The 13,646-nt window shown below is 38.5% G+C and overlaps 1 protein-coding gene across 2 annotated transcripts in view; it reads right to left on the bottom strand.

The window, feature by feature from the left end:
* PRLR (prolactin receptor) overlaps nt 1-13,646 on the bottom strand; it is a 60,333-nt gene that overhangs the window by 30,632 nt on the left and 16,055 nt on the right. The window contains exon 1 of one of the 2 annotated variants that reach the window (XM_088054140.1): nt 2,095-2,140. The exons of the other annotated variant lie outside the window; for it this stretch is intronic. The gene's annotated coding sequence lies outside the window, so the exon portion shown is untranslated. Of the gene's footprint in view, nt 1-2,094; nt 2,141-13,646 lie in introns of those variants that run through there. 2 annotated transcript variants of the gene reach the window in all.

Genomic DNA, 13,646 nt, shown 5'->3' with positions numbered 1-13,646 from the left:
ATTTCAAGGAATCACAGAATGGATGAAGTTAGAAGACCTTTGGAGAATGTCCAGTCCCCTGAAGTGCTCAAAGCAGGGTCAGCTGGAGCAGTTTGCTCAGCATCATGTCCAGTTGGGATTTGAATATCTCCAAGGACAGAAATTCCATAACCTCTCTAGACAGACTTACCCCCATTTGACTGCCCTCACAATAGTTAAGTTTTTTCTTATTTTTAAGTGCATTTTCCTGTACTACTGTTCATGCTGTTTATTGTCCTTTCCCTGGATGCCACTGGGAAAAGCCTGGCTTAATCTACTCCACTTCCCCATTCACCCATTGATGAAGTTCCCCTGAAAGTTGTTTTCCTGGTAGAACAATTCCATCTCTTTATTATCTTAGACATCTTTTTCTGCATTTACTGTGGTATGCCCATGTTTTTTTCCTACTAGGGAGCTCCAGAGAGAACTCCAGGTGCTTTAGCCTGAGGCTGTCTAACCCTTCGGGACAGCCCTTGAAAAATAAAGCTGAAATATACAACTAATTCCATTGTGTGAGAAACAGAGAAAAAATTAAGCCAGCTCTGAGAAGAACTTTGTTTTAGAGCTCTGCAATGCTCATTTTCCACTGGTATATATGTACAAGTACTGGCACAGAGGATCATAAAATTCTGGTTCTAATCCTGAATCTCCTATTTTATTTTATATGAACTTTTTCCATTAGTCAAAATCGGATTCCTTTTTTAGAGGAAATCTGCTCATAACAAAGGCATCAGCCAATGACTGAATTCCTTTATAAACCACTTTATTTTTGACTTTACAGCCAAACCATTAAATAAGTCATATAAATTCTCAACCTGGGAACAAACTGTCATTCTTCAGAAAGTCCATCTGTTTATGTTTGGCTAACTGCATGGAAAATAAAAGCTTTGTCATTTCTTGGTATTTTTTTCTCTCTCTCCCTTAGCATTCAGGTTGGTAACCCCTAATGAGAGCTACTTACTTGGCATTTCTATTTGAAGGTCATTTTCACTGATTGCAGTGAAACTATATCCCAAAATGTCATAATCATAATAATTTTATAAAAATCCTAGATTGACAGCAAACATCTTGTTGCTGGGGAACATGAGCCTTTGTCCTTTATAACATCTACAAAATATGCAGGTCTCTTTTTTCCTGCAGCTTAAGTTGCACAATTATGTTTGGTACTAAAACCCAGCAAAGCCCCCTGCTTTTATGATCAACAAATGGTTATGACATCTGGGGGGAGCACCTGACTGTGGTGGGCTGGCCCTGACTGGATGTCAGGTGCCCACCAGAGCTGCTCTGCCACTCTGGCTGCCCAGCTGGTCAGGGGAGAGAAAACAAAGAAAGGCTCCTGGGTCAGATAAATCAGGAAGAGATCACTCACCAATTACTGCCACAGGCAAAATAGATTTGGCTTAGGGAAATGAGTTTAATATATTACCAATCAATTCAGACTAAGGTAATGAGAAAAAAAAGTAAAGCTTAAAGCACTTTAACACAGCCCCTCCCTTCTACTCAGGCTCAGCTTCACTCTCAATTTCTCTACTTTTCCCCCACCACCAGGGTAGGCAAATGGGGAGTGGGGGTTGTGGAGTGCTCATCACACAGGAAGGACTCCTCACAGTGTTCCCCTTCTCCCATGGGGTCTCTCCCACAGGAGACAGTCTTTCACAAACTTCTCCTACTCAACATTACTCTTTTCCATGGGCTGCAGTTCTTCATGAACTGCTTCAGCACCAGTCCCCTCCACAGGGTGCAGTCCCTCAGGAACAGGCTGCTCCACTATGGGCCCCTGGCTTGGTTAAAACTCCTGCCAGCAAACCTGCTCCAGTGTGGGCTGCTCTCTCCATGGTCTACAGGTCCTGCCAGGAGCCTGCTGCAGCACAGGCTTCTCATGGGATCACAGCCTCCTTTGGGCATCCCCCTGCTCTGGTGTGGGCTCCTCCAGGGGCTGCAGGTGGATCTCTGCTCCCCCCTGGACCTCCAGGGACTGCAGAGGCACAGCTGCCTCCCCATGGGCTGCACCTCAGGCTGCAGGGGAACCTGTGCTCTGGTACCTGTAGCAGCTCCTGCCCCTCCTCCTTCACTGACCTTGTGTCTGCAGAGCTGTTTCTCTCATATATTCTCATTCCTCTCGCCCTTCTGTGGGTGTGCAGCAGTTTTCATCCCAGAAGTGCTGCCACTGGTGGGCTCAGCCTTGGCCAGTGGTGGGTCCATCTTGGATCTGTCCAGCATTTGTTCTGTTGGATGTGGGAGACACTTCTGGCAGCTTCTCACAGAAGCCACCCCTGTCATCTCCTGCTACGAAGCCCTTTGCACACAAAACCAATAAGGACATTGTGAATTGAGGAAATGGGCTCTCTGCCAGCTCTACCATGGCAGCACAGAGGAAGAAAATACTCATCCTGGTTGCTGTAATGATTAATGTACCATCCCTCTTCTCAAGCCAGGAGATGAGGTTTGAATCACAGACAGCTGGTATGAAACAAAATTGTTTTCAAATAATTCCATTCTACACAGTGGTATTTACCTTTGTTGATGGTGTCAGGGTATGATGAGTGGCTTGGGACATTGCTTATCCCTTACACCCTCAGCTGCACTGAATACTTGGCCACTGATAACACTTTGTGCCCTTGAATACAGTACGTCTGTAATTTTGTGAGAACAAAAGCTCTCTTAGTAACAGTTTTGCAATACTGACTCAACAGAAGTTAAGTTCTGAAACGTGTCAATAACACATGATTAAAGCTGAGACCAGCCTGGAAGAAAAAACATGTTTTTCCATGCAGTGGAACTAAAAAAGCCTGATTTTCTAAGAAATTATTTCACCTTGCCACTTTAACACTAGCTTCCTTCTTCCTGACATCCTTTATTAACTTTTTTCTGGTAAGTCTGTAACAGTGTTTCTGTTCACTCTGACAATGCAGTCCTTTTTTTATGGGTTGCCACCTGAGCAAAGAGGGCATAGGCTTTTAAAAGAACATGTGGACTACCAATTACTGTCTCACTTGGGTAAGAATGGACTTGTTTGGGTTTGGTCATTTGCCAACGAACCGGGAGGTGTAAGTTAAATTACCATCTCATTCTAGGAAAATCAGTCCCAAATATCTTATGGTGTGTAGTAAGCTGGGCTAGAATTGTTTTCTAGTCCTCTTTTTTCCATTCTGGCTGAGAATGGAAGAGTTAAAGTGACAGCAAAAAATATAACCAGGACAGACTAACTATAGGTTCATCTTTAAGGTACTTGGATGGGAAGGAATGAGGGTTTCTTGATCCTTGCTCAAATTTTCTCTTTATTTTAGTGGCAGCTTAATGTAAAATACATGAAGAGATCTGAAGGAAGGAAGCACAATACTTTAGAACAGTAATGCACAAGAATCTGCAAGATAGCCTGGATCTGAATGCAGATGTCGAAAATTACCTGCTGCTTAATTGGCAGGATGGTTGAGTCTGCTACAGAAGTTAAGGAAGAACATGACAAACAAAGTGTTTTGCGTGACTGATTTGGAATTGTCTTTGAGCCTTGTCTAGCTTGCTCTGCTGGTGACAAATTCACAAAGAAATGTCAAAGGGACAGGCCAGTAGTTTTGATTGGATAAAAGTCAGAAGGAAAGGTCTGGAGTTGTAGATTCTTTGGCAATCACTACAGAGATGACGGACAGAATTGTCTATTCAGATAAATGCAGAATAAGATGTGAAGGGAGAATGAAGGAAGATCAAGAAAAGACCCCTGCAGAGAAAGGAGAGGACGTGCTGTAGTAGATTTGTGGAAGACAAAGGTAAAAGGAACACTGTCCTTTGTTGTGTGTGTCTGTGCATGTGAGCATACAGAAGGGAGAGGAGGCTAAGAGAAGAAAGACTGTGGCAGGGGAAAAAGGACTAAATTACTTACCACTGGAATTTTTTCAGACCAAAATCAAATACTTGGCAATTAATTGATATTTCACAAGTTGTATATTAAACACTGAAAATTTGCATATAAGGACTTGAGAGGTTGCCATCCTGAAATTAGCCAACTATTTCTGTTTGTCAAATTAGACTAGCAGAAGTATGTATTTGTTTAACTTTATTTTCAAAATAAATGTCCTAAAAACATGTTCTGAAAATGCTCTTGAAGAGCAATCAATACTGTTTGAACACAGGTAAGAAAGCCAAAAAAGCTAGGTGACCTTAACTTTAGACTTACAACAGCTGTTTTGTGTGGAATGTGGAAAACCAAGTGCATGTTTGTTTAGAGCTCCATAAAATCCTGTGAACATTTGCAGTTTAAATGTTTGAGTAAACAAACCTGCAAGGTTAAGAAGGGTGACATCCATATATTCTCCTGCATGTGTTGAATTACAATAAGTTAGATATGACAGGTAAATCTTATTGCCAAGACTGAAAAGATCAGCTAAACACGTGCTACTTCTTACTGAGAGCCCTGCTAGTGAAGGATTAAAAAAGCAGAGGTAACTGTGTGGGACATGCACAGAGGAATAATTTAATTCAGGAAATGCTGAACGCAGAAAAAGACTGTGTCAATATGGAAGCGGATTGTAAAAAAATGCACTAAAAATTGAAAACAAAAGCAGCAGAAAGACCCAGCAGTGTGACCCAAATTTCATGGGACCTATTAAGGTTTATCAGAACAGCACAAACCCACAGAACTAAAGAATAATTCATACTGGAGGATCTCTAATTCATCCTCTGCTGAAAGCACGCACCCATGAGACCAGAACCTATTGCTCTGGGTTTATCTACTCACAGCATAAAAATCTCAAAGGATGGGTACAGCACAAGATCTCTGAGGTAGCATGTTCCACTGCCTGACTGTCCTTAGGGTGAACAAGCAGTACCTGATACAAGTGAGAACCTTTCTTGTTTCAGTATCACCTGTTGTCTGTTGTCCTCCTACCATGTGGAGCCTGCCCTCAACCTCCCAGTGACTTTCCTGCAGGTACTGGACTATTGCCATCAAAATGGAGGCCTGTATTTTTCCTTTCTGTTTTTAGTTCTACCATCCCATTGTCACTGTCTGGCTGTAATCCAAACTCTTTACTTTCTTGGAGCACTCTTCTGAATTTTAGGCTGTCTTTCTGATGCAGTAATTGTGTATTAATTCTATGATGTTTGTTGCCCTTTTTCCATTTTGGAAGTAAATGAAAAGTGTGAAATGGAAAGGACAGCTCCTTCAGTCACATTTGGCTAAGTGTGAACAATCTAGGAAAACAAGAAAAAAGCACTTGACCTACATGAAAAATGGTATACCAGCACCAACCTAATATGAATATTATGAATATGTGAATATTTCTATAAAAGGAAACAAAATTGAAGTAGATAATGAAAATTAATTCTAATGTGCTACTGCTGTTTCTTCAAAACAGTCTTCAGTTGAAGAGATAATTTTGTTTAATTTTTCTAGAATAGGTTTTATTAAATGAAAAAAATTTCATCAGCTTCTGTAGAATTGTCAGCTAGGACATCAAACAGATCTAAAACCCCACCAAAATACTAACAACAGTTATTTCTGTGTGAGACAATTACCAAGTCATATATTAACACTAAATTATTTGCCTTGTTATACTGTGTATTTCAACTTCCCTCTATTCATATTGTCTGTGTACAGATGCAGTTAGAAATCCACTTTGTTGCAAATAAACCAGCTGGTCTCAGTAGGGCAGATAAAACAGAGGGGTTCAGCAAAGACTGTGAGCCAGCTTGTGGGCTTTCACACACTCAGGACAAATGGCTGATAATGAAACAGCCTTTAAATCAGGGATTTTACTACAGGCTCAGGAAAGGATTACACATTTTGGCTGGTGTAATATCAGCCTTCCCCAGCCAGTTTGGGATGAATGTTCCAAAAATTGTACAAGAGCAAGCAGCTAAAAAAACCCCAAGAACCCACTGCTAAGATATTCAGTAAAACCTTTTCATATTTTGTGTGCAGAAGAAATAGTTCAAGAATATTTTGCGCTTGGGGAAAGAATAATTCTGAAATCAGCATGCTAGAAAGAGCTTGGCCTAATGCAGCTGCCTGTCATTACAGATAAAAAAGGTAAGCATAGGTAGCAATGCATTTTCCTCTGTCATTTTCATTAGAGCTGCATGTTCCCAGCTCTAGTGTGTTCCTGTTAATGTCTCTGCCTTCTGTTAGAGGAGGTGCCACATGGCCTCCTGGCCTGTTAGAAAAAGTCTGTTTGCCTGTTCAGTAACATCACTGACAACAGCTGTCCAGGTTTACAGCTATTGAAATGAATGCAGCTATATCAATAACAAATTATCACTTCATTGTTCTTAGCCCCTAAGGCTGGAGATGTCTCCCCAAGGCCCTGGGAGCACATCCGTAATTCTCTTCACTGTGGTGAGAGGCTGACTTTACTTCCTCAAGGATGGATACAATTAAGGTTGATGTGTAGAGAAAAAACATCACCTTGCCCTTACTCAGCAACAGAAAATAAGGTAAGGTTTTGAAATTCTCATATGCTTTCCCACCTTTTTGTTTTTTGTTTTTGGTAATGCAAGGCATAAGCCTTGCAAGTTCCACTGATGTCATTTTTGCGCTTGTATGGGGAGTGCAATGCCCTCTCACACAACATGAATATATAAGCACCTAGGGAATACTTGGGAAAACTAAACAAGTGCCACTCTGACTCAGAATGTATTTTAGATCATGGGAAATGTAACATCTTTATTTTAAATAAAACCATGCTGTTTATATGCAATAACTCTGGAAATAGGCTTAGAAAATTTCTAGAATTATAATACAGCAGAGGTCCAGTAGGACCTTTAGTGATTAAACTGATTTGAAGATAAAAATATTAATCTCTCTATGTTTGTGTATAAACAACTGAAATGAAAACCTGAAAGAAAATTCTTAGAGTGTCTCCTTCACCACAATAAATAGACCAGTAAGATCTCTTGGGATTCCTTTCTTGAAGTATCTACCTTCCCTATTTCTGAATGTCAGTAACTATGTATTTATTCTTTCTATTCCCTGGTTGCCTTTTCCTATGCAATGTTTTCTGAAAAGGCACTTATTGCATCAGCTGGCCTAATTTTTCAGATGCTTCCTCTTATTCAGATAAATAAGGAACCTTTTATACAAAAAAGTGGGGAAATTGTACACCTCTTTTAGTAAACAGCTGATTTCAAATCCATGGAGGTAATTCCAATAACAAAATAAAAAAAGTCAATACAGCTTACAATTTTTCCTGCCAAATTTCACAAAAGCTTCACAACTTCTCTCATCAACTATACAGAAATTAACATAATTTCCATATTCTATGATGGCACAGTGAGTGAAATACATTGAATACAGCTGAAAATAAAACTTGGAAGGTTATTTCACTATCACAGCTTTATGACTATATGCATTTTTAAAAATTTGAATACTGTTTTATTTTTTCCAGTTTAAAAAAAAAGAAAGATGAAGTAAAAACATAATCTTCCCTTTAAAAAACATTTTTACCACCTTTTGCAGTCTGTTTTTAGGATGACGTACAGTTAGGTTTTTCAGGATTAGAGTGAACTCATGCAAACTGTTTTTGTACAGCGTACTATTCTTAAATGAGCTGCTAACAAAAGCAATTTGTGTAACATTGCATTTTTACAGTTTATTTTTCAAACTTCAGGTTGAGATGCATTCCTATAGCTAACACCTTACAAGCTGAGAAGGATCAAGTAGAAAATCACAAACTAAGAAGGAGTTTGGAAGAGCTAGAAGAAAGAGGTATTGATGAAAGTATTCTTGGAAGCCAGCAACGATGACACTGAGTGTTTCACAAAAACCTCTACAAAAGAAATAAACCTGAGTATCACAAAACTTAGATTACAAGTGTAAGCCTTCACTGCCTTTCCTAGCAAGATGAAGTATTAATTTGTCCCTTAAATGTTTTTTTTTCTGTGGAAAGAAGTGAAAGACAAAGTTTATGTTGACCTAAATGTATTTGATGGAAAGAACAGTAACACCAGATCTTGACACCGGATAGCACAAGAGTGGAGCCACAGGTTAGGGATGGGGTTTGTGAGTAAATGCAGAGGGCTGAATAGATCTCAAGGGTGACGACAAGGTGCTTAAATGCTCTTCAAAGAAATAAAGGGCCTGAGTGCACTGGCTGCCAGAGAAAAGGGAGAAACAGGGAAAGAAGCTCAGTTTAAGCAGATTCTATGCAGGAGCTGTTTCCATTAGCTGGATTTTTCTGTAATGAAAAGGAGTCTTTATATTTTGAACCATTACTGTGTGCATAAAGTACAAAATTTCAGATGTAATTTTTGCAACTAGAGAGGAGTCATTGTTGAATTTGAACCTTCAACAGCTTTATGATTTACTGTAACCATGTGCCCTAGATAAAAGTAAGAACTATTTGCTTAGACCATAAGCTGACTACTGACCCCATACAGAGTTCTGTTAATGATTTACGCATTCAGGAAAGGAAGCCCTCAGATATACATATATCAGCACTACAAAGCAAATTTGCAATAAATTCTGCTGCCATGAGGTAATAAAGTATTTTCTTTCACTCTGTGACTGTACAGAAGCACCAAAACCCTGCTCAGTCACAAAATATTAGTCTGCCTGGTCTCACCAATCTGAGCTGCTTTATAGGAAAGCGAGCAGCCCTGCTCCATCACAAGATGATAATAATAATAATAACAAAGAGGTAAGAATGAGAAGAAACCAACAGTCTTGATTATCCCAATGCCCTATTGGCTAAAGCAGACCATGTACACAAGCACAATCCTGTAAGCAAAACAGCAGATCAAATTAAGGAAGCTACGGGGGAAAACAGCAAGAAATGGCATGTAGAAGGGAAATGTAAATAAAAGAGTATACTTGAAACTAAGAACTAAGGTTGATTGTAGCCTAAAAACATGACATGAAAAAGTAGATCTCAGCAGCAGGGAATTCTTGGTGTAGATGCAAACTTCAGTCCTTCGTACAACAGAAAAGATGACGGCTACCTAAAGCACAGAGCTTTAAAATATTCTGTCTAAATAAAGACAAATATCTAAATATAAAGAATAAATATCTAAATATAAAGAAATATTCTGTCTAAAAAATTACATATAGAGGTAATAATTGCTGTGGTTTTTAAATTTTCAAAAGATTTGCTTTAGAATTTATGCAACCAATGTGGGATTAGGCCACAAATGCATTGATCCATTCAGCTTAATCTATTTTTTTCTCTAAAAATCATTATTCTGAATATTATGCAGAGGAATACTGTCTCTGTGCAGGAGCTCCTTCAGCTCTACATCTAGCTGTTTGCCAAACAGGTGACCATGAAACTACAAAAAAGACCTGTGAACAAACAAACTTGATATTTCATAACGTATTTCATTTTTATTACCACAACATGAAATTTCAAGCATTCTTTTTTCCTATAGAGAGCCAGCATACAGAAGATATGAACAAAAAACCTTCCTAAAATACTTGGAAATACCAGGATCCTGTTAACCATGGTTTTATTTAAACAGGACTATAAATAAGGGATGAACAAGGACTCACCCAATATATGTGTGTTGATAGGTACATACATGTGATATATATGATTCTAGACATTCCAGGTCTTGACTTAAAAAGTATCCTCTTCTATTCTGCTTGAATATGCTGATACTCTAATTACTGAGGCTACCAGGAAAAATATAGATCTTATATAAAATACTTATTATTAAGATTGCTGTGATGCAAGATCAGGATATCTGATCTTAGATGAAGATATATTATCTCTATACATACAAAGAGAGATAGGTAACTGAGCTTCAATTTAAGTAACAACTACTTCTTGTAACAACTACTTCATTGCATATAATGATGAAGCAAAGAACTTTTGCTGCCTTATAAAGCATATCTTAAACAGTCTTGAAGAGGAAGAGATATTAATTTGCTTTGTTTCCACTTGTCCAAAAATTTTGTCTACTTTAGATCCCAAATATTGATTTTATTCCACTGTGTTACCGGTTGTACATGTGGGAGGAAAAGCTGTAGCAAAGGCAGGGAGCAAAGGCTCAGCAGGTGGGTACAGGAAAAGATGAAGTCCCTCCTGCAGCTCCTGCTGTTAATGCTGTTCAGAGAGAAGAGGCCTCCAGCTTGTGAGGCAGCCGGGGCTGCCAAAGAAAGCTCAAGGACACTGATACATGATGGGGAGATTTGTGCTCTATTATTGTTACTTTTACATACAGTAGGATTTGATGATGCTGGAGGTCTTTTCCAGCTACAGGGATTCTGTTATACAGGTCTCAGTGCTTGATCTGCAGATCTCAAGGGCATGATAAGAAATTGCTTTGGATCAGGAGCACTCCTAAATAATGAACATATTTTGTAACTGGGAAAAGAGGAGCTATACTGTTGGTGTGAACTAGCCTTGTTCTCAGCATGCTAAATAGAGCCAGTCTTTCTAGACATTCCAGGTCATTATTTAAAAAGTCATTCTCTTCTATTCTGCTTGATTATACTGATACCTGATAATGAGACTACCAGGAAAAATATGGATCTATACTACTTATAATTAATAATGGTGTAATGCAAGATATCTGATCTTAGATGAAGGGGAAAAAATTTTAACTTTGATAAAGCTTTGCTTAAGTATGCATCTTTAAAGTGTCTTAAAGTTTGTATAAATATCTTTTTTTTTTTTTTTTTTTTTTTAGAGAGAGAGAAACAGCAATTTATTAATAGAACATTTAAACAGTGAATAACATTTATTTCCTGGTTCTGTATTAAAACCAGAAATTCTCCTTCTTATCCACTCTCTTTACAATTAAGCTAGATATGATAACCCCATGTGACAAAAGAAGCACTGGATTTGAGATACTCTTACACAAGAAGAGTGGGTGCACCAGCTGGAGCTCAGACACACTCTACAATGACACTGCAAGAAGCCCGAGTAGCCTGTAAGGCTGGGTAGACAACCTACAGAAGTGTCTGCAGCAGCTATTGCTGCCAAAATCAGAGTTACTGACAATTAAAAAATGGCAGCCCTAAATAGAATAGGAAACAAATTACCAGGAACATATACAGTGAACGCATATTCAATTTCTTCAGAAACTCTATTAATTACAGATTTACTTCTTCCATTACATTGCCAGAATCCACTCTTAATGCTGAACACCAAATTCAATGCTAAAATTTTCCATGAATCCTGTAAAAGATATCCAGCTTTGAATCATAAAATAAAATTGATTCCAAAACAAAAGACATTGGTGCCTTCATTTTTCCCCTGTATAGTGCAAAGCCTCGATTTATTTGTGGTTTAGACACAACTGCATTGCAGAAAAAAACCTAGCATATACATCCTTTTTGTAAATTACTGCACTTTCTCTAATCATTATCTTGTCTCTAACCATGGACAGTAATGAAAATATGGCAAGCAGTCATCTAAGTTAAATATTGAGTTATTTTACCTTCTATATCAATCCTACAGATACAGCAATTTCTTCTGCTCTGCACTATCTATTGTCTTGGTTTGAAAAGACAGGTGTCTGCTAAGGAAGGCAGAAACCTACCTTGAAATGGAAAAATGTACCCCCCCCCATAAATAATTATAATCTTGAAATCAAGGGGCTTTCAGGTAACGATATGGGAAGTCTGATTAAATGATGGCTGCAATCCTCCTGGAGTGACAGATGTGGTTGTGTTGATGTAATGGTTTTGTAGAAGGATATAATTTTTTACTGGAGGTTTAGTGGTGGTGTAGATGGGTCCTATTTTCTTCTGGGAATTTAGTGGAGAAAGGATGCCAGGGGCATTTTGGGTCTCTGATAATATCCAGGTGGGAATGCTTGGCTCCTCCCCCTGGGTGGAGCATCTCACAATGGGATGATGCAATTTTATCAGTCCTGCAGTGAGGCTCAATGGCCCATTAACAGAAGATATCCCGCTGGAGGGAGGATGGGTTGTGGAAGAGAGATAAAGAATGCTGCCACAGCTGGCTTTAACATCTGGCCCATTAACAGACGATATCCCCCAGTTATGAGGGATGGGTCATGAATAAGATAAAGAACACTGCCCCTCCCTGCTTTCAACAGACGGTAATAGAATACATACTTCTGGTTACATCTTGCATTGCAAACCAAGACATCAGTATTCAGTATATACAGATAAATCTCACTGAACTTAGCGTTAGCTAAAAGACATCTGACTTCTACACAGTAGTTTTCTGCTCCATTGGGCACAAAAGACAAATTAACAGTTTTCAATGTAACAGAATGCCTGAAAACCTCACACAATTAAAGAAAAACAAAATTTACAGTTTGATAGAAGATCAAGGATATCCCCCTGATCCCACTGCCAGCTATGCCAACATTAACTGGAAGGATTCTAGCACAATAAGTAGCAATATATCTTCAAACAGGAGCAAAAATGTGGTGCAAGAAAATGCCTCACAAATTATGTAAGAAACCATGTGAAAACTGCACACATAATAACACATTCAATATCATCCTTGAAAACAAAACTGTTAAGTATTTGCTAATTTGAATGGCTTTCCAAACAAGATTTTAAGTTAACCAAGTTCTTTTCAAATCATCAACCTCTTTCTCATTCTCAAGAGTGGTAACTCACAAAAGTTAACTATGGAGCAATTATTTGTGTAATGGTTTACCAAGGGAACAACAGCTTCAATACTTTTCTTTCAAGATTGGACACACTTTGAATAATTGCCATGGCTGTCTGGCATTTACTTGACAAATAAATTGAACAATTCATGCCAGTTCAAATTATCAGTACTCGGTTTCCACATAATGATTTAATGTTAGGATTCCTATTTCTTTATTTGTGTTTACAGATATTTTACATCACAGCACCTGTGGTCTAGGACCAAATTTCATCTCAAATTCAATTCCATTTTTCTCTAATGGTATAACTGTCTTCTACTGTAGCCTGGTGGGTCTGTAAATACACTACAGCCATTGGTGACAACAGGCATCACACTGTCCTGACTTTACAAGTCTGCAGTACTGTGGCTTCTCAGGCTTACTTTGAAATTTTCCTGGTCTACCTGCAAGTTTTGCTGGGCTTGTTTAGGTGAAGAATTAATTTTTTGAATTTTTTTAAGTTTTTGCTTCTCTTTTTCTGTATAACTATAATTTTATATAGAATAGTAACAGGTAGTTATTCTGATATGATGAAATATTTAATAATGGCACAATGACCCAAGCTAGAAGAATACAAGCCTGGTCTGATGTGTGAAATAAGGACAGAGAACAGAGTATGCAAAGCAAAGTCAGGCATAAAAAGGAATTATAAGGTATGGGGGGCAAACTGACTCAATCTAAGGTTTGTAGTCCACTGACCAACAGCCTGTTAATGAATCCCCACAATAAGCTGAGCAAAATGAAAGTAATGAAGAACAATATCTAAAATACATAAACCCCAGAAGTAAATTTTAAACCATCATACCAACAAGTACATAGCAAGGTGCAGAAGATTAGCAAACATAGAAAAATGGCTCAAAGTTTATTCTAAGGAAGGGAATGAGGAAAGCAATAACCTATTCCTCCTAGTGGAAAACAGCAAGTGACCACAGCATCAATATTTCACTCATCTGAAAGATGTGAAGTACTGATTTGTCTGCTGCACTGCTCCCCTTTCACCTCTGCCTGAGGGAGACCTGATCATGCCATCGTACTGTACACAGGAACAGAAAGCCCATGGCAAA

This window comes from Pseudopodoces humilis, chromosome 4 (assembly GCF_049639895.1).
Source record: "Pseudopodoces humilis isolate 2021_Gansu_Grassland_sample_001 chromosome 4, ASM4963989v1, whole genome shotgun sequence".
NCBI lineage: Eukaryota > Metazoa > Chordata > Aves > Passeriformes > Paridae > Pseudopodoces > Pseudopodoces humilis.
Note: the sequence above shows the minus strand (reverse complement) of the source record. Positions and strands in the feature narration are given on the sequence as shown.